Source organism: Solanum dulcamara, chromosome 8 (genome assembly GCF_947179165.1).
Source record: "Solanum dulcamara chromosome 8, daSolDulc1.2, whole genome shotgun sequence".
In the NCBI taxonomy this organism is placed as follows: domain Eukaryota; kingdom Viridiplantae; phylum Streptophyta; class Magnoliopsida; order Solanales; family Solanaceae; genus Solanum; species Solanum dulcamara.
In genome coordinates this window covers 54,694,380-54,721,526 of record NC_077244.1, presented here as the reverse complement: position 1 = coordinate 54,721,526, position 27,147 = coordinate 54,694,380, and positions in this window count along the sequence as shown.

Genomic DNA, 27,147 nt, shown 5'->3' with positions numbered 1-27,147 from the left:
CTTCCAAGCAATGAATAGGAAGATAATTGTGAAGTAAATAGAGAAGATAAATGACCTAGAGGTTACACAAGTTACAAGGTATAATGGAGGAATAAAGAATGAGGCAACGGAGATTGAATGGACAAATAATGGGCAAAGGCTGACCACATTCAGCCATTTATCACTAAATACAATGATAATAAAAATGGCATCAAAAGCCATCAAGCCACCAACTGATGGCAACAACTAATTCATTCAGAGCAGCACCCTTGACTCCAAAAAAAAGAGCAAATTTCCCATATAAAAAAAACAAATTAATATTACTAATTATTAATATTAAAAGGCTAACGACCAACAGCTGGAACCAAACTACTTGGGTTGAAGTGTAGTTGATTGATTGATTATTTGTTGTTAGCACAACTTTTGGGTTCACCATGTAGTCTCCTCTTTGATTTGTGGATATTTCTATTTCATGTCTCCATTCATATGATGTTATCTTAAATCTTTTTGGAGGAAAGACCAGAGTTTGGGGAAATGAGGGATGGACAATGTAGTGATCTATTGTGTATACATCCAGATACACAATAATTACTAGTCTTGAAATAATAGGGTGAAACCTGGCTTGCATAATCAAAGGTCTAGATGGGATGTTAGGACCATTAGATGGTAAACATACAGATATATTAGAAGCCAACATAGGTAAATTATGGAGAAACATGTTCATCGTCTCTGTTGATTGAATTGGATTTTCATTGCTTGAGCCTTGAATATTCAATTATGATTCTCGGATCATTGAAAATCTTGCCCTATAAGCCTCTTTAGCACACTGGGCTTCCTCCACGCTTCTAAACTCAACCAATGAGAAATTATTATCATAAAATGTTTTGATTCCATTAATCTAACCAAGAAAAATCATATCATTGTGTATCATAACATTATCCACATGGACCGATAGAGGATAACTTATACACAAGACTTTACTAGGTGACTGAAATAATACGAAGAAGAAGAAGATAAGAGTTAACAGCTGAACAACATTGCATGTTTTATCTAATTACTGAGAAAAGAAATTAGAAATCTTTGAAAGACAAATGAACATTAAATGTTGCCTTGTGAAGCCAACATTCATAGCATGAGAGTAGTTCCTAACAAAATCACAATGCATAAGCCAAGGGTCATGATGACCAATGCTCCTATTGGGATAGTGTACATCACTCGTTTTGACCAAACTACATAGGAGCATTGGACATCATTACCCTCGGCCTATGCATTGAGATTTTGTTAGGAACTACTCTCATCTTATGAATGTTGGCTTCACAAGGCAAATGTAATGTTACTTTGTCTTTGAAAGGTTTCTAATTTCTTTTCTTAGTAAATAGACAAAAAGTTCAATGTCATTCATCTATTAACTCTTATCTTCTTCTTCTTCTTCTTCTTTCAGTTTCTTAGTAAAGTGTTGTGTATAAGTTATCCTCCATTGGTCCATGTGGATAACGACATGATACACAATGTTATGATTCTGCTTGGTGAGATTAATCGAATCAAAACATTTTATGATAAAATTACTCATTGGTTGAGTTTAGAACCGTGGAGGAAGCCCAGCGTGCTAAAGAGGGCTTGTAGGGCAAACTTTTCAATAATTCAAGAATCATAATTGAATATTCAAGCAATGAAAATCCATTTCAATCAGCAGAGACGATGGGCATGTCTCACTTTAATCACCCTATGTTGGCTTCTAATGTACATAGACATTTTCCATCTTATGGTCCTGACATCCTACCTAGATCTTTGAGTATGCAAGGCAAGTTTCTCCCTATTATTTTAGGCCCAGAATTTGCTGATTTACCAATGCTATGTAATCCCAATGACTATATACAGCATGGCATAATCATGAAGGATGGATTATATGTCTGCAATGCTTACTGCAGTGACATTCATGGAAACTAAGTTGTAAGTATTTTTTGTACTTTCCTCGTTATTTCTTGAGGGAGAGATCTTTCTGAAATATTTTTTCTTGTATCCATGACATAGTCAATTGATCCTCTGGAACGAGCTAGACAATCTAACCAAAACACTAAGCAGATCTTGCTGTTGGGTTCACCATTGTTTCCTGCTTGCCTGATACTGATCAAAAGGATTTTGCCTCATACACAAAACAATTAAGGTAACTGGTGTTACAAGGGTTATGGAAGGTAATTGAGGAGGCCTTTCCAGAAGAATTGAAACAATCTGAAAAATCACACTTGAAGGAGAGAGTTTTGATTGCGATCTTCATGGACATTACAGTTAACATTATTTGGAAAATTGCGGAAAACAAATTACGGCAACGACATGGAAGAAGTTAGAAGATGTGTATTCTAAAAATTCATTGAAAAATCCCCTCTACTTAAAAAAATGGTTGTACAATCTTTGTAGAGGGAACTGCCTACCTAGGTGATGATAATTCATGAGAGGTAGAGGGGACTGGTAACATCAAATTAAGAATGTTTGATGGCATTATCAAAAATATTGAGAATTGGCATGTTTCTTGAATGAAGAGAAATTTGATTTCTCTTCGACTTTGGATGATCAAGGTTATAAGTTTCACTTAGATAATGGAAACTTAAAGTGTGTAAAGGATCCATGGTACTCATGAAGGAAAGCTTCTTTCCAAACTGTATTAACTTCAAGCCAATGTATTTAAAGGGGAAGCAATTGTAGCTTCTAGGAAGAGTGATCTAAACCAGTCTCAATTGTGGCTCTTGCAACTTGGTCATATGAGTGACAAAAGATTGTCTTTGTTGAATGAGCAAAATTTGTGGAATTTGCTTTAACATTTGCATAGATTGTTCACGTGCTTGAGCCTAATAGTTCTAAAGAAGTTGTTTCTAGCTCAAAAGCAGATCAGCGGGTTGGTGCTATGTGTGAAGAGATTGAGTCTCTTCAAAAGAATCAAATATGGAATCTTGTTTCAATGCAAAAGGCACAAAATATAGTCAAAAGTAATTTTATCAGAGAAATTATATCTAAAGGTGTTGTTGATATGAAGAAAGTGTATGCACATGATAATCCAATTGATATGATGACCAAGACAATTCCGACAAATAAGTTTAGGCATTGCCTAGACTTGATTGGCGTGTATAGTACTCAATAAGATCATTTGAGGAATAAGGGCAAGGTAGAGAGAGTTTATTCCTATTGATGAAGGAAATTCAAGCCAAGGGGAAGATTTATTAATTATGTCTTGAATTTTTCCCTTATATAGTTTAGGAAACTCATAATCCCTATTGGTTTAGGAGACCCTTTGTCCAAATAGATTTGAAAAAGGAACATTTTTTCTTCTAGGACTGGAAAAACCTTTTCCTGATAGATTTGGGACAATTGAATTTTTTATTTTTTCTTCGTCAATTATTTGTTAAGATTTGTTAGTAAAATTTTCAACATTGTGATTTCAAATCAACTAGAAGAAGTCCTTACCTTTCTCCATAACAAATTAAAAAAACTAGCCAAAAAGAATTTGCAATAAAATAAATAGATGCATAGAAAATAGAAAGAAGATATAGATGATATAAACTAGGAAGAAAAGAATTACAAATATACAAATGTGCCAATATGGATCGAATGCAATGAACAGGGAGAGAAAAAATGTAGCAAAAACAAATGTTGTTTTCATAAATCTGAAATCATTTCTTTTGCAAAATCTATGCATCTGGTATTCAATTCCTTCCCAACCAAGTGTGATTGATGTATGAAACTTGTTAATTGAAAAAAATTAGCTCAATAGATGAGGCAAATTAGATTTTCTCAAAATTACAGATAAGTATCAGACAAATCAAAGGGTTCATTGAGTGTGTAGTTAATTGTATGTTCTTTTTAGTTTTTACAATAGATGTTTATTTACATCTAAGATATTTGATATCTAAAACTAACACATGAGTGATATTTGAAAAAGGACATTTTCTAAAAATGTAATATATGATACTGCCTCAAACATATAAGACCTCCGCCATCATGATCTACACAAATAATCATGTAAGACCACCATGAAAATGTAATGCATGTTTTCATAGAATTTAATCATTTTAACTACTCTAACAAAAATACATGGGACACATTTTCTATGCATATAACCAGAAACTACTTTTTTATATAACCGAAGCAGATGTGACCACTTATAACTTCAGATTCACATAAACCTCTCTTTATAACTATCGCCTCTTCTCCTTCTCACATAAGATAAGAAAACCTAAAGAAAAGAGTGTCATTCACAAAGACTTACTTAATTACCTCATCTTCTCCGCCGCAATCAACAATATATCTTCTCTTTTTTCTTATTTGCCCAAATTTCAATTTGATAGTTTTGTGTTTTAGGCTTCATTTTTTTTGTGTTGACTAGCTTTCTAGGGTTTTAATAATGGCGATGCTATCAGAAACACTTTCAAAGAATATGGGTGGGTAACCATGATGTTACCGATGTTGATCTAATATCCCTATTCGAGTAGTATGTCCTGCGTGATAGCATAACCTCATATATCTCTCACGAGTTTGGATTTATCCATTTCAGTAACATCAACGACTCTAAGGAGTCTACAGACACCCTTCAAGAGGAATTCGATGAAAAAAGGATCCAACATTGCAAACTTGATCCTAAGAGGAATTCCATGTGAAAAGAATCCTTGAAGGGATTCTTTAGCCTCCTTAGAGTTGTTGATGTTATTAAAATAGAGAAATCCAAACCCGCGAGAGGAATATGAAGTTACGTTATCAAGCAGGTCATACTTATTGAACAAAGACAATAGATTGACATCGATAAGTCATGGGATAGATTACCCACCCATATATATTCTTTGATGGTATTTCTCCTGACATCTCCCTAGAAATCTATTCAACTCAAAATATGAAACCTGAAACGCAAAACTTTCTAATTGAGATTTGGGCAAAGAAGAAAACAAAGAAGATTTTATTTTTGACTGTGCCGGAGAAGAAGGGGTAATTAAGTGGTGAAGCTTTATGAATGATGCTTCTTTCTTTATGTTTTATTATCTTATGTGAGAGGGAGAAGAGGCGATGGTTTCAAATAGAGGATTATGTGAATCAAAGTTATAAGTGGTCACATGTACTTGATTATATATATTTAAAAACATGTGATTCTTTCTTCCTAGTTTATATCATCTATATCTTCTTTCTATTTTCTATGCATCTACTTATTTTAACGCAAATCTCGTTTGACTAGTTTCTTATTTTAAGTGTGCAAAGCAAGGTAAGAACTTCCTCTATATGATTGGAAAGCACAATGTTGACAATTTTACTAACAAAACTTAACAAATAATTGACAAAGGAACAACAAAAATCCATCCAAATTAAACAAAGAAGAAATAGAAAAACAAAAACACAAACTAGCTTTTCAAACTTGATCCTAAGAGGAATTCCATGAAAAAGGGATCCATGTGTCACACCATTTCTTCTCAACAAAAATCATAAGAAGAAGAAAATTATTTCCAATTGAAATGACGGTTTTGAATAACGATTATGTTATTTACAGAATCACCAATTGGAATTAAGTTATGCCAATCCAAGTGACCTTTTTGAATCCCTAATCAAAAGAAAATTACTCTTTTCATTGGTCCGGAAAAGTAAAAGACCGGATAAGAAATTTTGTTGACCCTCGGGAAGGTATGAGGAACCCCTGAATCATGTGGTTCTAACACAGTCGCTTTTATAAACTTTTATCGTTTGCCTATGGTTTGCTTAAACTGTTGAATTTTATTAGTCTTAACAAAGATGCAAAGTTATGACCTCCGCTCCGACATACTCTTAGCAAGATGCGTAAATGCGACCTTCTCATGTATCACACCTAGTATTGAGTCTACACGTTTGTTGAATCAAAGATATATAAATTTTCAAGAGGGTTTTGAGTCAAGACACATAAACGCAACCTCGCCATTTCATTTACTTGTCTATATCTAAGACGCAAAGTTGCGACCTTAGTTAAGAGGACAGATTATACATGCTAGATTTTGCTATAGCTTAGAAATTGAAGCAATCAATACTTCAGTAAGGCTGGACAATAATTTGTCCATCTTTACAAATTAGTAATTAATACTTCACTAAGACCGGACAATTTATGGCTTAAAGCAAGACCCTCAGTTTTCGATTTAGGATTTGGGAAATCTTACCTAATTTCTTGGAGTTCAAGTCATTCGTACATCAAGTGGTCTCGTGTTATCTCAAAGAAAATACATAGATGATATTGTGGATCGTTCTTCCATGGCTGGTGCAAAATCTGCTTTAACTCCACTCACGACCACAAATTCTCTTATGTTAGATGATAGTACTCATCTACATGACCCTAAGTAGTATCAGGTTCTTGTTGGTTCCCTTCAATATTTGTTTCCAACACGTCCGTATATTGCTTCACAACACATCGTCTTTCTCAATTGGCGTACAACCCAACAATTAACTACTAGACTGCCTTGAATCGTGTTATTCGCTATCTTATTGGCACAATTGATCATGGCTTATTCTTACACAAGAGTTCTCCACTTTATTTACATGTCTCTTTCTGATGCAGATTGGGCAAGAAATAAAGATGATCAGACGTCTTCTAGTGCTCATGTTATTTTTCTTGGTAAGAATCCAATATGTTCGAGTGCAAAGAAGCGACACTCTATGGCGCATTCTTCAACCGAGGTTGACTATTGTTTTGTTGCCACAACACATGCAGAGTTGTGTTGTCTTCGAAATCTTTTCAAGAACTTTCACTCAGCTCTCTTCAACCTCCGATCACTTATTGTGATAACTTGGGCTCCATTTATTTTGCTACTAACCTAGTGTTCCACTCCAAAATGAATCATTTGGAAGTTGATTATCACTTTGTCCGATCTCTTGTTCGTCAAGGATTTCTTCGTGTTGTGCATGTCTCTACTAAAGATCCACTTGAAGATGCACTTACGAAACCATTAGCTCGTTCATATTTTCAAAGATTGAGATCCAAGATTGGCATTCTTGCTCTCTCCAATGACCACAATCTTGAGGGGGAATCTTAGAAGAATATCCTGCCTTGATTTCTCTCTATCAAATATAGTAAATTGATTGTATCATATCTTTAATGATTGTAGGATATGTAATTTATTCTAATTGATTTAGATACCTTTTATATCTTTATTCCTTTCTTTGTCATCAAGACAATCATGTGTATATGTATGCATAACCTTTTATCAATACAAGGATCAAGCATTAGCTTTCACTGCAACTTCTTTAAACGCGGCCTATTCCCATGTATGACACCTAGTATTGAGTCTACATGTTTGTTGAATTAAAGATTTATCAATTTTTAAGAGGGTTTGGTTCAAGACACGTAAATGCAACCTTGCCATTTTATTTACTTATCTATATCTAGACGCAAATTTGCGACCTTAGTTAAGAGGATAGATTATGCATGCTCTCGCTAGGAGCTTCGAACTTGAAGCAATTAATACTTCACTTAGACCGGACAATTATTTGTCCATCTTTACACATTAATTAGTAATTAATTAAACTTATACATAATTTAGGCCCAAAATTCTCGTACTAACATTCTGAACCAAATTAATAAATAAAAAAATCATTCAAACTTGATTAAGAAAGAACAAAAGTAACATCATAGCTATTAAAACTTCATACAAACAATCGTCAACAAAACGACTTTTAGTACCTCATTTGGACTACTCACAAATTAACTTGCTCAAACTTTAACACATCAACTAATATAAGAAACCCAAAATAGTTAAAACTTAAGCTATTCAAATCGAAATTTAAACTATTGAAAAGAAAAATCAATGTGACCATCTTGGTTATATACTATTCAACAAAAATATTAAATTAAGCTAAGCGTTTTGGTCCATACAATACTATTAATAAACATTAAATGATTTCTAACTCAACCTCTAACATTGACCGGAAGGATAATAAATTTAAACATACCAAGATACTATGTGTGAACTTATAGACATTCTAACAAATAATTCACGCAAAACACTTCAAATAAAAGAAAATGCAATCAAAGGGACATCAAGAATGGACAAATGAAATAATGACTGAGATTAAATAAGAAGATGGAACCTTTATTCGAGTAAACCACGCTTCTAATGTCCGAACTGAATTGAGATCTGAAACGAATTAAATTAACACCTCGAACTAGAGATCCGATGAAGAATTTCCTCCTCAATCTCAAAACATTTCAACTGAACATGTGATGGTGCATGGATATCCACATACGAGCTGTCTATTATTGGAAACATAGGAATTTTATTTTGGTAGCGGCTAATTTCCTTTGTCAATGAAGGTTCTACTATTTCTTAGGTGTTTTTACATGAGCAGGTGATTTTTTATGGCTGCTCATGGTGTTTTCATAGTGTTTTCATGGAGTTTAGGTGGTGCGGCTGATCTCTAGGTCCTCCTTAGATTTAGGTCTATAAGTTTCTATTTATAGGTTCTACTAGGCCTAGGGTTTGGTGTCTATATCTTTGTTCTATCCTTCCTTAAATGCCCTTATGGATTTTAGATAACATCAAAAAACTTACAGAGGAAGAATGGAATATTCTCCTCTCCCACGGAGTATGCTTCTGATTAATATTGAGATGAAATTGACCACGTGGCAACATAATACCATTGGGTTCAATCTTTTTTTGGATTTTCATATTTTGAAAATAATATAAGAAAAATTAATGAACATATTTTTTTGTAATTTTTCTATTTCCTTAAAAATCAAAAACAAAAATATTATCTAAAAATGACAATTTTATGGTTTTCATTCTTTCAACTAAAGTATACTAAAAAATAAAATTAAAATTGAAACAAAGATTAGGTTAAAAATAGATATTTTAAACTAAATATAGACACCTTGCTCCTTTGACCGGAAACATGAATAGTTTTCAGACAAAGAAGTAGACAATGTGACAAGTTTTGACCTGATCATTATTTGAAAGGGGAAAGTAAAGATGTGACCAAGTCCTGCTTTTTGACAGCATTCTGGGTTATTAGCGAATCAGGTCATGTGTAGTTCAGGAAGATAGAATGATGAGATGAGTTTGAGGTGGAATGAGGTCTCGTCGAGGCTACGATAGTTACACATTAAAATGAAAGACAAAAAATAAGAATAAAATACAAGTACAAGATCCTATCTATGTAACTTCTATTGAATCTTCAATTTTGATTTCTTGTCAAATGATGAGATAGGAATTTTGATCTAAAGTTGAAAGTGAACCCTATTCTCCAAGTGAGCTGGTGCTACTTAATATAGAATGTTGATTTTGTTCTTCAACGAGCTCTTAAACTTGAAATGTGGAATTTCCTTTTTCCTTATAGGGGTTCCTGAGATCACAACAAAGTACGAAAATTGATCAAATCTTTTTCCCTAGTTTAAATAAGAAAATTCTTGGGAATATGAATCAAAGATGGTGCTTAGATTGTGTATCGGAGCTTTGAGAGACACTTGATCTTTGTTTCAATGCATCCACATGGATTTTGATTATTGAATGTAAACTCCATTCTTTATGAAGTTATGTTAAACAAAATCCCATTTTCCAGGAGGGGACTGCTAATTAAGTCTTATTTTCTAGGAGTGCCCTGCTAGTGATCCCATTTTTCAGAAGGGTCCTGCTAATCTCATATTTTAAGAGGGTCCTTCTAAATTATGTCCAACCTTCCAAGAGGTCTTGCTAATCCCATTTCTAGGAGAGATTGAACTTCACGGAGTCTACCATAGTTCGTGGTGGAGACTACAGGTTGTGAAGGCTCTCATGAAGTTGAACCCTCCCTAAAGGTTTTGGGTTTAAGTTCCAAGGGCCCCTTCAAACTTTGTGGAGACCATTATAGGTCGTGAACCTCACTCTATATGGTCTCTAACTTAGGGGTCATGGGAGTGAAGTTCACAGATGGCTTCATGGTCCGTGGTGAGCACCACGGGCTGCAAAGCCCTTCATGATCCCTTCCCCTCTCTTCCCCATCCAAGGCATTTTCCAAGGTCCCTCTCCACGAGCCGTGAAGAGAAATACTGCTTATGAAGGGTCTCGTGGTCAGCGTTTGAAGCAAAATTATAGATCATTTCGAGTTAGTTCCGGCTAGAAACTTTAGCGTTGTTATAATATCTCCCCCTTAGGATCATTCTTCCATGAATGATAGCCAAGCTATTAACTCACTCAAGGCATGAATGCAAAACAAGTACTCAGATACTCAAACACTCAAACAATCATTACTCGGTCTCAAGAATACACATGATTTACTCAAACTCAAAATGAATATCAACTCAAAGACTGGAAAAAGGAACTTTACCATCAATGTAATCATTAGAAGACATGAATAGATGAAGGTATCTAGCCTTCAGATCCTCTTCAACTTCCCATGTAGCTTAGCTCCACGAACTGGGTCCGTTATAGGACTTTGACGGATTCTACTTCTTTTGTTCTCAATGTGCGAACCTAATGATCAAGAATCTGAACTAGAATCTCCTCCTAAGTCAAACTCTCTTTCACCCCAATGCTTTCAGTAGGTACAATGAGTGAAGGATCTCTAAGTACTTCTTAAGCATGGATATATGAAACACTGGGTGGAAAATATCTAACTCTGGTGGTAGATCCAACTCATAGGCTATATTACCCACTTTTTTCACAATCTAATAAGGACTAATATAACACGGACTCAACTTCCCTTTTTTGCCAAACCTCATAACTCCCTTCGTGGGTGAAACTTTCAAATACACCCAATAAATTACCTCAAATTCCAGGTCTCCTCTCCTAACATTAGTATAAGATTTATGTCGACTTTGAATAGTCTTAACCTTTATTGAATGATATTGACCTTCTCTATAGCTTGATGAACTAAGTCTAGCCCAATCAACTCAGATTCACCAACCTAAAACCAATCGATCGGCGATCTACATCTCCTCCTATAAAGAGCCTCATATAGGGCCATATAAATACTCTAATGGAAGCTTTTATTATAAGCAAACCCAATAAGAAGAAAGTGGTTGTAAAACCCCCTAAAATATTTCCCTAAGATTCGGACCTTTCTTGTATTCATGTAGGGTCGAACTCTATTATTGTGGAGTATATGCATGAGTTACGATGAGTCCCTGAGAAATTGAAAAGTGTTAGAGGTGATGTGGGGTCACAAAGGACCCCTAGGACCAAGCTAAGTCCAAAAGATTCATCGTGTCTAAGTTTTAGGATGAGTTCATATAAAGGGTCGACTTCTAACGACCCTATCTTTTGAAAGATGAAAATATGGGTGGCCCACGACCTATTAAATTAAAAGTTGTCGAGTCTTCTTTCCAACGCCACCAAGAATGTAATTTTAGGAGTTCGGAGTCAAAAGATATGACGATCCTAAGACAAACTAGCACGGCAGGAATTTCAGGCCTGGGTTGCAACTGTTGGAAATCTGGGCTTGGCTCCGCAGTGGCGCGATGCGCCACTATCGTGCTAGGAACAAGCCTTAGTAGTTTGGTCCATGGTGCGGCGCGCCACTACAAGGTGTGCGGGGTTTTTAAGCCTATTTTCCAGAACCTAGAAAATATAGGCTTGGCATTGTAAGGGCGCGACGTGCCACTATTGCGCCAGGAACAAGCCTCAGTAGTTTGGTCCTTGGCGCAACGCGCCACTAAAAGATGTGCAGGTTTTTAGCCTATTTGACTTGGCGCCGCAGTGGCGCGACGCGCCACTATCGCGCTAAGAGTATTGTTAGCCGTTTTTCCAGATTTTTGAAGAAAGGGCAATTTAGGTATTTCCCCAAATTATATATACACAGCCTTGGGACATTTTTAGAGCATATTTTCAGCCCCTCTCTCTCTCTAAAAGCCCTAGAAATCCCTCTGTTCTTCTTCAATCCTTCTCCAACAAAGATTTCATTCAAGAGATTCAAGGTTTCCATTGGAGACCCAACATCAAGGTTTTCTTCAAGTCTTCACTAAGGTATGTAAGACTATTCAAAACATGGGTTGAGTCCACTCATGTGCCCTACATCTTCTTTTGATTTATTGTCCATAAGAATGAAGCTTATTGATAGAGGTAGGTCCAAATAGGTCCTTTTCATCTATTATCCTAATTTCCATTATGATGATGTTGTGGAGTCAAGAGAGTGATGTGCTTCCTGTTTTTATGAGTTGATTGAGATGAGGTGTCGATCATATATTGTTAATTTCCTAACTATGTTGATTTTGATGAAGAAATGTTAATTTTCTTAAATATGTTGTTTATCTTGAATTATTGATTTAAAACCTTGGAGTTGTGTTGAGTCCCAAAAGATTTGTTAAATGAATAGAGGAACGATTGGATAGGTTTACATGTTATTATAAATGCATATTTGAACTACTTTTGAAAGATGTGATTGAGATTGATCGGATAGTATGATTGGGAGAGATTTGATTGTGATAGAGTTGATGAGTTGACAAGGTTGTAAATGAGACTTGTCAATATGATTTGATTGAGTTGATTGGATGGAGTTTTATGAGCATTGAGTCTTGGAAGGAGTATCGAGCACCGAATTGGGTAAGAGTATAGTCCATACTCGAACCCAATAACTACGTCGCCAAACGTAGGAGGGGATTAAATCGTTAAAGTCAGATGCTTCCCCAAATCTATTGTCCTGACATTATAGGACTTGGTTGGATTGGATCCATGATTGGTTGATTCGTTCATACCCTAGCAAAGTATGAATGAACACAGCAACAACGTCGGTTTGTTGTACTTTCACTGGCTCATAAGTGATGGTTGTCAGATAAGAGAAACTCCCATATAGGTCTTGATAGTACTCTGAGTCGGATTGAGTTGAATGGTATGTGATTGGTCCTATCTAAACCATATTCTTGTTTAGACTTAGGACACTTGATTGAGTTGTTATTTCTCTTGAGTTGAGACTCCGAGTTGATTTGATTCTTTCTTGATATTCATTTCATTTGGCTATTTTACATACTCGTACATTCTATGTATAACTCCATTTGGCCTGCATCGTTTCATGATGCAGAGACAGGTACTAGAGATCATCAATCGGCGCACCGTTGAAGATCCACACACTCTCAGCTAGTTGGTGAGTCCTCGTAGTTTCAAGAGGATGTTGAGTTTCCTGTGTAGTTTTGTGTTGATTCCTTTATTTTGATTGTTGGTAGACATGGGCTTGTCATTGGCACCTCCTAGATTGTTGATAGAGGCTTCATAGACCGGAGTGTAGAAATGTTGGATTGTCCTTTTGAGTAGTTCTTCTATAACTGTTTTGTTGATTTGATAGTTATTTGGCCTTTGGCCCTAAATTATGAATAGTACTTTATTGATTGAGTCTTTTGCTGAGAGAATGTGTTTGAATGAATGTGTGACTAGACCAGGTGGTTCTCTTGGAGGCCAGAAATGGCTTTCGAGTGCCGGCCATGCCTAGGGTACCCTCCTGGGGCGTGACAATGGTCATCCCAATTACCTTTGAAATTGATGACACATGCCCTCAACATATCCTTAAGGGTCTGAATGGTGCAATTTTCTTGACCATCTGTCTATGAATGAAAGGCGGTACTAAGATTTACCTTCGAACCCAAATATTTTTGGAATGAATTCCAGAACTAAGTAGTAAATTGATCTCCCCTATCTGAGATAATGGACAAGGGGACCCCATGAAGTATGACTATCTCCCAAAGGTACAATCTAGCGTATTTATCTGCGGTATTAGTAGTCTTAAGCAGTAATAAATGGACTGATTTGCTCATTCTATCCATAATCACCCAAATGGAATCATGTTGTCTGCGAGACCGCGAAAAACCTGTAATGAAGTCCATATTAGACTCTACATTTCCGCTTTTATTTCCACTTATTTTGATTTTTTCAGACTCTTAGGTTGACTCGCCTTGGTAGGTTAGGTGAGTGCCATCACACTTGATTTTAGGTCGTGACATATATATATAGTTTTCTACTATATAGAAATGTGAAGAGGAGTACGACCAAGGGTATTTTGGTAATTTAGTACTGATAAACCCACCTTCTTCATAATTCTAGAATCATTTGGGTTATTCTTTAACATTCCAATCAAACAAAGAAACACAATATTTCCTCAATCATATTAGTCTTTGTATTCATCTTCTCAAGATATCACCATCTTAGGTATGATTTTTCAATTTCATGGTTGTTTCATGGTTGCTTGACTTATTTCATGGTTAACATTACTATTCTGCTTGACTCTCTCCTCGTTGTTCTTTTGTGCAACGACCCGAACAGTCGTTAGTTAAGATTAGAAGGAAAATAAAGAATTTTATTTGATTGGGTTCTACCATCCCACTAGAGCGAGATACTCTCGCCTTAGAGGTGCCGCCAGAGAGGGAATATGGACGCCAGAGTGGGAGGTCGTGGGACAGAACTTAAGTTGCAAAATTATTATTTTCCCCACTTCTTCTAAGATAAAGTTATAGGAAAGGGTTTTTGTAAAACCCTCCAAAGAGGCTCCTCTTGACCTATAGAGAAGAAGGAAGGGAATCTTAGAATTCGGAAGGCTTCAAACCGTGGAATTCAATCCGTTCTTGCCTGTAGAATAGCTGGAACCAATGAATTCAACAGAATTGTCTCCCCATAGTTTCTTGGCACCCAAGCAGACAAGGTTTATCTTTTCTAAATAGTAAATCTATACCTATTGTGTAGTATAGAAGAAAAATTAATGAGAAATTGTATAATTAAGTTATAGTCATGGGTCACAGGTAGAAATTCAATTGTATTAGAGTCTAATCTAAAAATGACCGGGTAAAAAGGAGTTGTCATGATTTGGGAAGTGTGTTTGGTGATATATTGTTGCATAGAGACAAATATTTTATAATGGGCATAGTATTATGTATAGGGATACAAAACTAAGTTGAGATTGATGATAAACCCTAAGGGTTTGGTAGTGTGGGTGTTGGTTTGGTTCCTGGAGTTGTCTTAATATGTGTAATTGTGTTACTTATGACATGCCTAGATATGTACCAATAGGGGAAACAAGTTAGTTCTTATATAAACGATTATTTGTTAGCTTGTTTGTGATGAACATGTTCTGTTGATATAATGTGATCTATTGTTGGTATTTTATGGTTGGTTTGTATAACTAGATCAGGTGTCACATTTCGACACATATATGAATTGGGTGTCATATTTCAATACACATTTGAATCAGGTGTCACATTCAGACATGATTCTTAGAATGGGTATCACGTTCCAACACAAATATGACTAGATTGGGTCCCTGAGAAGGCCAAGTATGTGTATGTGTGAATGGTCCCATGAGAGGAACTGATGATAGTTGTAATTCTATGTAATATAAGGTTAGTAGCAAGTGCTCCATGGAATAAGTACCTACAAACAAACTCTTGAGGTTAAGTGTTGGTTATAAAGAAGTGTGATCTTGAACAACTTATTGGTGGGTAAGAGTATGGGATGTACTGGGGCTTGATGTGACATATGTGTTATAAACGCATTCTATACTTATAGGCTTAGAGGTTGAGGTTGACCAGGAGTCTTATCATTGGGACTTCAACAAGTAGCTGAGGTAGTAGAAATGGTTACCTAAAACCGAGTTGAGTAGAAAGTGTGGGTGTGGGAGGGATAGGCACTGCGTCGTGAGACAGTTGGTCTAAGACCATTGATGGTTGGGTGGACTCATTAAGTGGCTAAGATTGCTAGGTTAAGACTGTTAGTTAATTGAGCAATTGTAAGGTAGGGATTATAACCCACAGGTGTTAAGTTGTAACTAGGGTGGTACTGGAGCTATGATGAACACCTTAGGTGGGAGTAAGGAGTGTACCTTTTTGGTTAGGGTGGATAAGTCAGATTAAACGATGATGCCTACCAGCACATATTGTTTGTACGGATACTACTCTGGCTATGCTATTTGGCATAGTCTGGTTGCAGGGTCAGTTATGTCTTTTAGGTAAAGACGAAGGAGATCCTCCAACAACTTCTATTTTTCCTTCCTCTTGGTGGAAGCTGAGTCATTGGTCTTTTAGTTTAATTCTATTCTTAGCAGCTTTTGTACCTGTTTTAGACTAGTATCAATGGGGGGTTTATGTGTTATTCTTATACAAGTGTATTACTTCAAATTTTTATAAACTTTTGGCTTAATTACTCAGGTTGTGGAGTTAAATTCCGCAATGTTTTTATATAAGGGATTAAGGGTTCTCCTACTTAGGTCATAGAGTAGGTGCCCGCAAGGCCCGATAGGTTGGGTCTTGACATTTTGCCTTTATCTTCATACTTTATTTTATTTTTGCCCTTAGTTTGATCCTTTTATATGTCTTTATGTTTCTTCGGACTATCAAAGATTATTCTTTCAGTACTTCTCTCTCAACTGGACAATTAGTTTCAAGTATATGCTTTTCTTTCAATTGTTGCTCAAAATTCTTCTACATCTCTTTCAACTTTTCAATTCATGGCTGAAATTAATGTTGATGTTAGATTTTTCAATTCTAAATTTTGGATGAATTGGTAATTCTGTTGTCCAACTGCAGTTCTCTTAGCAATTATCCTTTGCTAATCACTACTCATTTGGTAATTCACATTTGTGTAATGATGTATGCCGTCGAGATATCCTAACAAATCGGTAGACTTGAATGTTCTTTCTGGTTGTATTTGGAATACCGAGTTTTAGTCACTCTGGTTATATGTTGATTTGAGATCTCATACACTAATTCTTTTACTTTTTTGATGTGTTCCTTTATTTTACTTAAAATGGTTTGGTGTGCTCAAATTTTATTTTCTCCTGGTAAAAAAAGCTTCTTGTTTTAATTTAGGATTTTATAGGATTTTGAAAGTTGAATTTTCTCGAGGTGGAGAAAGAGGACAATACTTAGAGTCTAAGAGGTAAGCTAAGTTCTGGAGTTTTATTCTATTTTAAAATTGTTTGCTGCATGCCTGCATCCATTTGTTGGTAATGAGAATTTTGTTTTGTTGCTTATTTACCAAAGCACATATACTGGTAGATATGCCAGTTGTACATCAGTTTCCAATCATTTGAATATTATTGAATTTTGAATTAGAAGTTGCATCTAAATTTGAACCGCATTTAGCTTTGACGTTGTATGGAATAACTCCATTTAGGTATACAATACCTGGACAGTGAAATCAAGACTTTTAGAAAGTGTACACAACCCGGATAGAGAATTGAGACTCTACATTCCTCCCATGATGGTCACCTAGGAGAGTATCTGATTTCATGTGGAAGATAAGAGTACTACAAAAAGGGAATCGTTAACATATATTCAATTTGCCAAGACCATTCGTAGCAGTAATTTTGAGTCAATAGGATTAATAAGTTAGAAACATGGGACGAAAATTGCAATAGTTGATTGTACAAGATGTTACGTGAATTGTACTACATATTTGGGCTTATCTTGTTGAGATGAAGACACGTGGACATCACACTTTTATTTTGGCAAATCACGTGTATTTTTTCAAACACCCACAATGTTACTCTGTATAACTGTGTCCAATTCTCTCTCCTTCGGTGATACATTTCTTCAAATATTTGGCTAATTTTTTCAATTCTTCACTGCGAAAAATTCTCTTCCTTTCTTTATTTTTCCCATTTGAGTTTCAAGTATTCCTCTATTCTTAAGTTCTAAATTGATATTGAATTCTTGCTCTTTTTTTTTGTTTCGCAAAATACTCTTGGCATTGCTTTTACCAGTTCACTAATATGAATCTGAGGCTCCTACTTATTGTGGATGATGAGGACAGGGGACCGAAAAGGAAAAGAGGCAACAGAGGTATGCAAATTATTCTGTAGTTATCTTTCATATTGTTCATGGTTGGGTTGTTCCTTGTAGTACTTGCTGCTTGATTCAAATGTTGAATCTTGAATCTATGCTTTACAAAAAACACATTGTGTTGTATCTTGGGTTTTGATGATTTAACAAACTATCGTTCAACAAAACGATGCAAAGAGGGACATGGGAGACATGAAACACATACTGATAAGGGGAAGTTATGTGTTCACGTTAATTACGAAGCTATGTGACAGGGGGACCAGGAGTGTGAGCTCAAAAGAAAGAATACTTCCTCAAAGCAGCAGGGGACCTGATCGAGCTACTATTGAAGAATAGTTTTTAGGTTGTTGCTTTGTTGTAATGTTGTGTCTTATGTTCTAACATTGTAAGATCAGTTCCTATGCTATAAAGGAATATTGATCATCTTTCCTTGTATAAGGTTTACATCGAGTTCATAGTTAGAGTTAGCTTTGAAAGGTGTGTTTAAAGTCTATGTCAACTAGAGGTAGTTGGTATAGTGGGAAATAGAGTTATTGCTTAGTTTCCGAGTCATGGATAGTGTTAGCTTGATCATAGTATTCAAAGTCTATGTCAACTAGAGTAAGTTGGTATAGTGGGCAATAGAGGTATTGCTTAGGCTCAAAGTCTTGTAATTGAGGTATTGCAAGCCAAGGGGTGGAGAGGGTTAATGTCTAGTTACAATAGGTTGTAATAGATTACTTTGCTCTTGCATCTCAGTGAAGAATGGTTGGTGAAATCCTGTTGGACAGGTCGTGGTTTTTTCTCCCTTGAGCAAGGAGGTTTTCCATGTAAACATTATGTGCCATTTTATCTTCTGCACTTAACTTGAGCATTCTATTTACTGATTGTGTCAAGGGACCTGGTCTCCTAACTTGTGTGGTGGACTCGTACAAGACAACAATTGGTATCAGAGCAAATTCTTTCTAAAAGGTTAACACTTAAAAAGGATTTATTCTCATGCATGCTCCACCAAATCGTGAAAAAGATGTTGATATGGACAACTTCACCAAAAGGTCTCAAAGAATGATAAGAAGGAATGGTAAATTTCAAAGAAGAGGGAACTCAAGCAAGCATGCAAGGGGAAATGATACATGCTACAAGCGTGAGAAATATGGACATTTCATTAAGGAAGGTCCACTCCACAAGAAGGATTACAAGGACTACATCAAAAACAATTCAGAGAAAGCCTACAAAAGGAACCATGTTCCTAAAAAGAACAAGAAGAAAGAAGTTGAGGACAATTTATTGCCGGTTGTTGAAGATGAGTCTTTAACTTTTGACTCATTGTTTTCTTTCATGGCTAACTCATATATTGAAGATGAAGAAGAGCTAAACTTTCTTGATGTTAAGAAAAATCTCAAAGATTATTCTATGAAGGAGTTGTGAGCCTTAGCTAGTGTTTTAATTAATGCTTACTATGAGCTCATTGAACAAAAAGATTTCTTAACTGATGCTCTTGTTGAGAGTGAAGTTGAAAAACATTCTCTAACAAATAAAACCTTTGAGCTTGAAGGAAAACTTTTGTCCTTGTATGTTGAGTGTGAAAGTTTGAATGAAAAGCTGCAAGATTACTCTTACAATGGTTCAAAGGGAAAGGGAGAAGGTTGTAGGTTGCAGTTTGAATTTGAAGAAAAGCTAAATCAGTCCAAAGAAAATCTTATTGCCTCTCTTCAAAGAAACAGGGAACTGGTAAAGACTAAAGTTGATCTTGAAAAGTTAGTTTGTTGGATAGCCTCGTCAGAGACCTCAACAGATCTAGCCAATATGAGATCCAACACCAGAGAAGGTCTTGTTTGTTGAAAGATTTGTGCACCCTGTAATCCTCATAGTAAGTATGTGTCAAATCTTGACAATTGGTTGTGCACTCATTGTGACTGAAATGGTTATTATAAAAATGCACGTCCTTCTAAAATCACTACTGATGAAAAGTTTTGGAAGCATACTGAGACGAGACAACAGGGAACTCAAAGGGACCTGGTCCCAAGTCTAAAAGAATTAGGCTACCATTCTGGGAAAGAAGTCTTATTCATCCATTATCTCATTTTTGGAAAACCAAACTTGTTTGGGTTTCTAAATCTAACAAGTGATTTTGCATGCAAGGTAGAGTGAGAGAAGGAAGTCAAATGGGTATATATATATATATATATATATATATATATATATATATATATATATATTGATAGTGGCTGTTTTAAGCTAATGACAAAAAAGATGTAAAATTCCTCTCACTCAAAGCTTTCGAAAAGGGAAGTACTTATTTTGGTGATGTCATCTTGGTAGGAAAGAAGTTCAATAATGTGAATGTGGACCTGGTTTGTGGTTTGTCAAAGATGAAATTCACAGTTTCAAGGGATCTATTACTACTTTTTTGTTCCTCAGAAAGTTGATCAACAAGATGATGATGTTGAAATGTATCATAGGAGACTTGACATGCAATTCCATCTTTTCTTAACAAGCTGATGATGATGGTGATGATGAAGGTTTTCATATAGGGTCTTCCGTGATAAAGCTCTTAAATTACAAAATGTATGGTGCACATGCCTAAAGATATCAAGTTCATTCTACTTTCAATCTAAGGAAATAGTTGGTACATCCAATCCACTCGATCCTTTTCATATGGATCTGTGTGGGCCAATAAAGATTCTTAATTGAGAAGAGGCGAGAGACCGGGTGGAGATATGGTTCCTCCTGAAGCTGATCTTCAAATAGATGAAAGTGAAAATGCACCTAGAGAAGAAACAAGTTAATTAGTTCTCTGAAGGATCGAGTGGCTTGGATGTACCAACTATTTCCTTAGATTGAAACAAGAATCAAATTGATATCTTTGGGCACGTGCACCATACACTTTGTAATTTAAGAGCTTTATCATGGAAGACCCTATACAAAGTGTGGCACCTAGTCCACAAGCCCATTGATAGAACTATCATAGGAACCAGGTTGGGTTGGTGTACAAAAAAAAACTTGATGTGCATGGTGAAATCACAAGGAACAAATCCAAGCTGGTGGTTCAACGATACGATCATGAAGAAGGAATTGATTGTGATGAGATCTTTGCTCTGATTACAAGGATGGAAGCAATAAGAATTCTCAATGGGATTCAAATTTATTCAAATGAATGTGAAGAGTGTCTTTATCAATGGGTACATGAAGGAGGAATCGTACGTCAATCAACTCCATAGTTTTGAAAAACATTGATTAACCAAATCATGTGCTAAAACTGGACACTAGGGACCTGGTCATCTCACTTGAAAGCTGCTACAAAAAGTCTAAGATACTTACAGGGACCTAGTCCTATTCTGTCTATCTGGTGATATTTTTAACTATGCTGATGCAAATTTTATAGGGGACCTGGTCGATAGAAAACACCTTAAGAATGACTCATTTTTTGGGGTTTCCTCCATGATGTTCCGGGGCACAGAGAAGAAAAAATCAGTAGCTCATTTCACAGTTGAGGCAGAATATGTAGCAGCCGCATCATGTTGTGCTTAGATCCTATGGATCAAGCAACAACTTGAGAATTTTGAGACAGTTACTAACACTGTCAACTCTTATGTGACAACAGTAGTACATTGAACTGAATAAGAATCTAGTGCATCATAAGATAACTAAGTACAATGATATGAGACATCATTTTTGAGGGACAATGTAGAGAAGGAAAATATTTGCATGAAATCTTGCAAAACTGACCCAGTAATAGACCTTTTCACAAAGACTCTAAATGGGGAGCAATGCAAGAAACATAGGTTGAAGTTGGGGATAATAACCTTGAATTGACTCACTCAAGTTGATGCTATCAACCCTTTCATTGGCTATGATTAGGGAATAGGTATCCTTTTTAGTAATGTGTATCTTTTGGTCTAAATTCAGTCTTATACCTTTTGTAGGTATACAAACATGGTGGACTATCTAAGGAAGAAAATTTGATGGGACAGACTCAAGGAAAGTATCCTTCAAACGAGTTCAAGAAAGGGACCGGGTCCTTCCTCAGAGGTTAGTATCAAACTTATTGCTGTCTAAAATGCCTTTTAGAACTGTTCAAAAATATCACGTGCCTTTATCCACCTTTCTAATTTGTTGTCACATATCTTACAATGTATCAACCGTCTTCTTTTAATTCATCCCTTGAAAACTGTCACGCCCCGGGAGGTTACCCTAGATGTAACCAGCTCTCAGAAACCATTTTTGGCTCCCAAGCGAACTACATAGCCTGATCAGACATCCGTCCATCCATTCAATCAACGAAAGACTTAAAATAAAGAGAATATTTGGCGGGCAACTCAAAACATCAATCTAACTCAAAGAATAAAGGCCATGGGCCAACAATTCAACTCCGATATTCGTCATAAAAAATAGTTTGACAAGAATAATTCAAGGAACAAAATACTCACTTGAGCCATCACTATCTAGTCTATGAAGCCTCTATCACTACTATCTAAATGGTGCCAATGACAGGTTCATGGCTACCTTAAATCAAATTGAAAGGGCTAACTTGACGCAAGGATAACATAAACAGTGTCCTCCGAATGCAGGGGAGGACTCACCAATACGCTCAGTGTGAATAGATCCTCAATGGTGCTCCTATTGACAATCTCTTAAACCTGTCTCTGCATCATGAAACGATGCAGGTCCAAATGGACGTCAGTATATGGAATGTACGAGTATGTAATATAGCAGAATAAAGCATACCTCAAAGAAGAATAGCGTCGGTCCACATATCTCAAGTCAGAAAGATAAGAGAGACTCAAATAAGGCGTCATAAGTCTAAAGTAAGAATACATTTTTAGACAAAGACCAATCATATACCATACAATCCAATCTAATCATGTACAATACAGTGCAATTAAATCGTTCAATCTAATTTAATCATATACTGTTAACTCGAAGTCAATCACATATCACCTAATCCAATCAATTCACATATCCATCCAAATCATGTATAATCCAATCATAACTCGTCTAACCCAATCCGACCATATACCCTCAACTCATCAATTAACTCAAAGGACTCAACTCAATAAATAAGTAACAACTCACTTAAGTGTCCTAAGTCTAACAAGAAATGGTTTAGACGGGACCAAATCACATGTCACTCAACTCAACTGACTCGGAGTACTATCAAGACCTAAATGGGAGTTTCTCTTATCCGACAACCATCACTTATGAGCCAGTTATAGTACAACAATCAGACGTTGTTGCTATGTCCGTCCATACCTTGCCAGGGCATGAACGCCTCCCTAATCATGGATTCCATCGATTAGTCAAGTCCTATCATTTCAGGACAATAAAATGGGAAACATCCGACTTTAACGGTTCAATCCCACGGGAAGCATCTGACTTTAACGGTTCCATCCCTACCTACATTGGTGGCGTAGTTTCTGGGGTTCGAGTATGGACTATACTCTCACCCGCTTCGATGCTCTATACTCCTCGCATGACTCCATGCTCATAAGACTCTATCCAATCATCTCAAACAGGCCCTCAGAGCTAGTTTCATTTAGAACCTTGCCGACTCATCAACTATATCCTCAATTCAACTCAATGAGTCATAATGGCAAGTCTCATTGGACTCTTTTCAAATCGACTCATCTCAATCATCAAACTCTTCTCTTCAAATTTGATACCATCTCAACTCAATGGATGTAGAAAATATTAAGTATATTAAAAATATAATTTCAACTCCTCAACTCAAACTCAAAATACATAATTTAATGTAAAATACTCAACTCATTTGGAGGCTCCTCAAACTCAACTCATACTTAAACTTCTTTTTAAATCAAAGGTAAAAATAATCATTCTTTAGACTCAAAATAGTGTATAAATAGTTTATGCAAAAAGTTCACAAATCAATTATTTAAAGCTCCTCCTCAAAAGATCATTTGTTTTCAAAATATTCATAAGACTCCAATCAACTCAAATTAAGCAAATCACATACCACATAATCACATTAGACTCAAATCTACTTCATCACACAGCATCCTCATCAACTTAACCTCTTCATTCACATCATCGTCAAATATCATCATTCACATCGTCATCAAACATCATCATCATATATCATCATTCACATCATCATCATCAAACATTATCATCACATCATTGTCAAATATTATCAACACATCAATCATCAAACATCTACTCCAAATTCCTTATTTTAGTCCTATGTTCATTTTATAGAAGCAAAAGGACATTCTTAACTATCCAATTCATTCTTTTCATTCCAATCAATACATATATATACAAAACCATCCATCTTAACCTCAAGACAATTATGACAAAGAAATCTCATCTTGGGTTCATGTGAGTGAAACATGAATCCATACTCTCAACAAACGCAATTCAAGAATATCGTCAATACCTATAAATCTATTTACCAAGATCCATTTGTACTCAATAATTATGAAAGATACATATTTAGTAACTCAAGTCATTAAAAACATCAATCAACCAATAGTATATAAAATATTCTATAGTTTAGGAAAACTTTCAAGAAAACCTTCTTAGAAGGTTCAACTCTTTCACAACTCCTATCCAACACATCTATGGGCATATGGAAGAACTCAATCCATATTTTAGGTTAGCCTTACATACCTTGTTTGAAGACTTCGAAGAGACCGTGATGTTAGGCCTATAATGGGAGGCTTGAATTCTTGAAACTCTTGAAGGCACCCTTTGTTGGAGAAGGATTTGAAGAAGAAGAAGAAGAGAGGGAAAATTTCTAGGGCATTTTTAGAGAGAGAGAGAAGCTGAGAATAATGGTCCAAAATGCTCAAGGATGGTGTATATATAATTTGGAAAAAGTTCAAGTTTCCCCTCTTTAAAAATCTAGAAAATAGGCTAAAATGCTCCTAGCGCGATAGTGGCGCGTTGCGCCACTGCGGCGCCAAGCCCAGGTTTCCTACAGTCACAGCCCAGGCCTAAAATTCCTGCAGTACCCATCCGTCTTAGGATTGTCATATCTTTTGACTCTGAACTCCAAAAATTACACTGTTGGTGGCATTGGAAAGAAGACTCGATGAACTTTAATTTATTAGGTCGTTGTCCACCCATATCATCATATTTTAAATGATATGGTCATTAGAATTCGACCCTTATACAAACTCCTTTTACAACTTATCCAAGACGAATTCTTTCGGACTTAGCTTGATTCTAAGGATCCCTTATGACCCCACATCACTTCTAACACTCATTAATTACTTAGGAACTCATCCTAACTCATGCTTTACAATAATTGGGTTCGACCCTGCACAAATACAAGAAAGGTCTGAATCTTAGGGAAAATTTTTGGGGGGTGTTACAAAAACAAGAACCCATATCTTTTCAGAACCTTAACTTTTGGCTTTTCAATCATGTTGTCTCTTTCCCTTCACTTCTCCTAAGACAAAATTTATTCCTTCTAGGTCTCATCAGTTCATGATTTGGCTGTCTTTGACTCTCTCTTAGAGACACATCTCAACCTGGTCCCATTCCTACAGGTTCAACTGAACATATGTTTGAGGGTGACCTATCAAAAAATAAAGGGTAAATAAATTAAGGTTATTTATTAAATGAGGTCTTTGCTTATTACATGATAAAATTTGGCAAAGAAATTATATGGATAGTGAAACATTCCTTCTTATTAGCCACTCTCATTGAATGTGAGTGTTTTGAGGGAAGAATGGGCAACAAAACAAAGTTCCAAGTGTCAAGACTTTTTGGGACAACAAAAGAAACTAAAGGCAACATAACTCAAGGACCAGGTTGTGATGAGACATTTCAGAAATAAAATGCTTATTTGAAGGCAAAAGTTCATGTCTTAACTGCTGAAAGAAAGAGTCTCATTGTGAAGTGTAGGATCTGACCAAAAATCGTTATATGCTTATGCTGCTGAAAATGAGCGTATGATGATGGTTCTCCATTCTCTTCATCCTCGTCCTCTTTCTTCCTAGTCTAATTTTTTTTGCTTTATATCCTAATTGCATTTCTTTGCTATCTCCATGGCTATAACTGATCAGTTCCCTTATGCATTTTTGTTAATGCAATGTTTTTGATGCTATTCTAATTAACTATGCATGAAAACTTGCCTCCCTGTGTACTATTTTTCTTTTCTTGCTCTTGGCTAGTTCATTAATGTTACCGAGAGTGTGTATTATTTTACTTGGTTTACTGTTCTAACTTTTTTATGATGCCAAAAGGGGGGAGAAGTATTAATGACAGGTATCCAGTTCGGAACAATGGATCTGGTTCATATGAAAGGAGAAAATAATGTCAATAGGGGGAATAGTTTGTCATCATCAAAATGGAGGGGGAATGTTGTATCTTGGGTTTTATGATTTAACAAACTATCGTTCAATAAAATGATGCAAGGAGGGACATGGGAGACAAGAAACGCATACTAGTAGGGGGAAGTTATGTGTTCTTGTTAATTATGAAGCTTTGTGACAGGGGACCAGCTACCTATTTGCAGAAACATGAAAATAAGTCCATATGGTTTCTCATCATTAAAAGGGGGAAAATGTTATAATTCAAGTTTCAATGCATTAAAAAACTATGGGACCTGATTGGAAGACCTGGTCCCATGATCAGTGTGTGTCACATACCAAATGGGAGCCAGCTATAAAAAATACCACCACCTGCTATGGTTGGTGGGCAAATCAGAAGAGACTATAAACCATGAGACTTGATCGGGGGACCTGGTCGACCTAGTCCAGTTGTAAAAGCTACCACAACCTGCTGTGGTTGGTGGGCAGCAGCTGAAGGGTAGAGACGTCCAGATAATCAGAAGGTACTAGGTTGTTTCTTCCATATGCTAAATACTATCTTTAGAACATGAAACAAATCAGCTCCACACATTACATTTACAAGGAAAAAAGAAAAATGAGTGTGTGCTCAAAAGAAAGAATACTTCTTCAAAGTAGTAGGGGACCTGATGGAGCTACTATTGAAGAATAGTTTTTAGGTTGTTGCTTTGTTGTAATGTTGTGTCTTATGTTCTAGAAATTGTAAGATTAGTTCCTATACTATAAAGGAATATTGATCATCTTTCCTTATACCAGTTTTGCATCGAGCTCATTGCTAGAGTTAGCTTTAAAAAGTGTATTTGAAGTCTATGTCAACTAGAGGTAGTTGGTATAGTGGGAAATAGAGTTATTGCTTAGTTTCCGAGTCATGGCCAAAGTTAGCTTGATCGGAGTATTCAAAGTCTATGTCAACTAGAGTTAGTTGGGATAGTGGGAAATAGAGGTATTGCTTAGCTCAAAGTCTGTAATAGAGGTATTGCAAGTCAAGGGGTGGAGAGGGTTAGTGTCTAGTTACAACAGGTTGTAATAGATTACTTTGCTCTTGCATCTCAGTGAAGAATGGTTGGTGAAATTCTGTTGGAAAAGTCGTGGTTTTTTCTCCCTTGAGCAAGGAGGTTTTCCACGTAAACATTGTGTTCTATTTTACCTTTT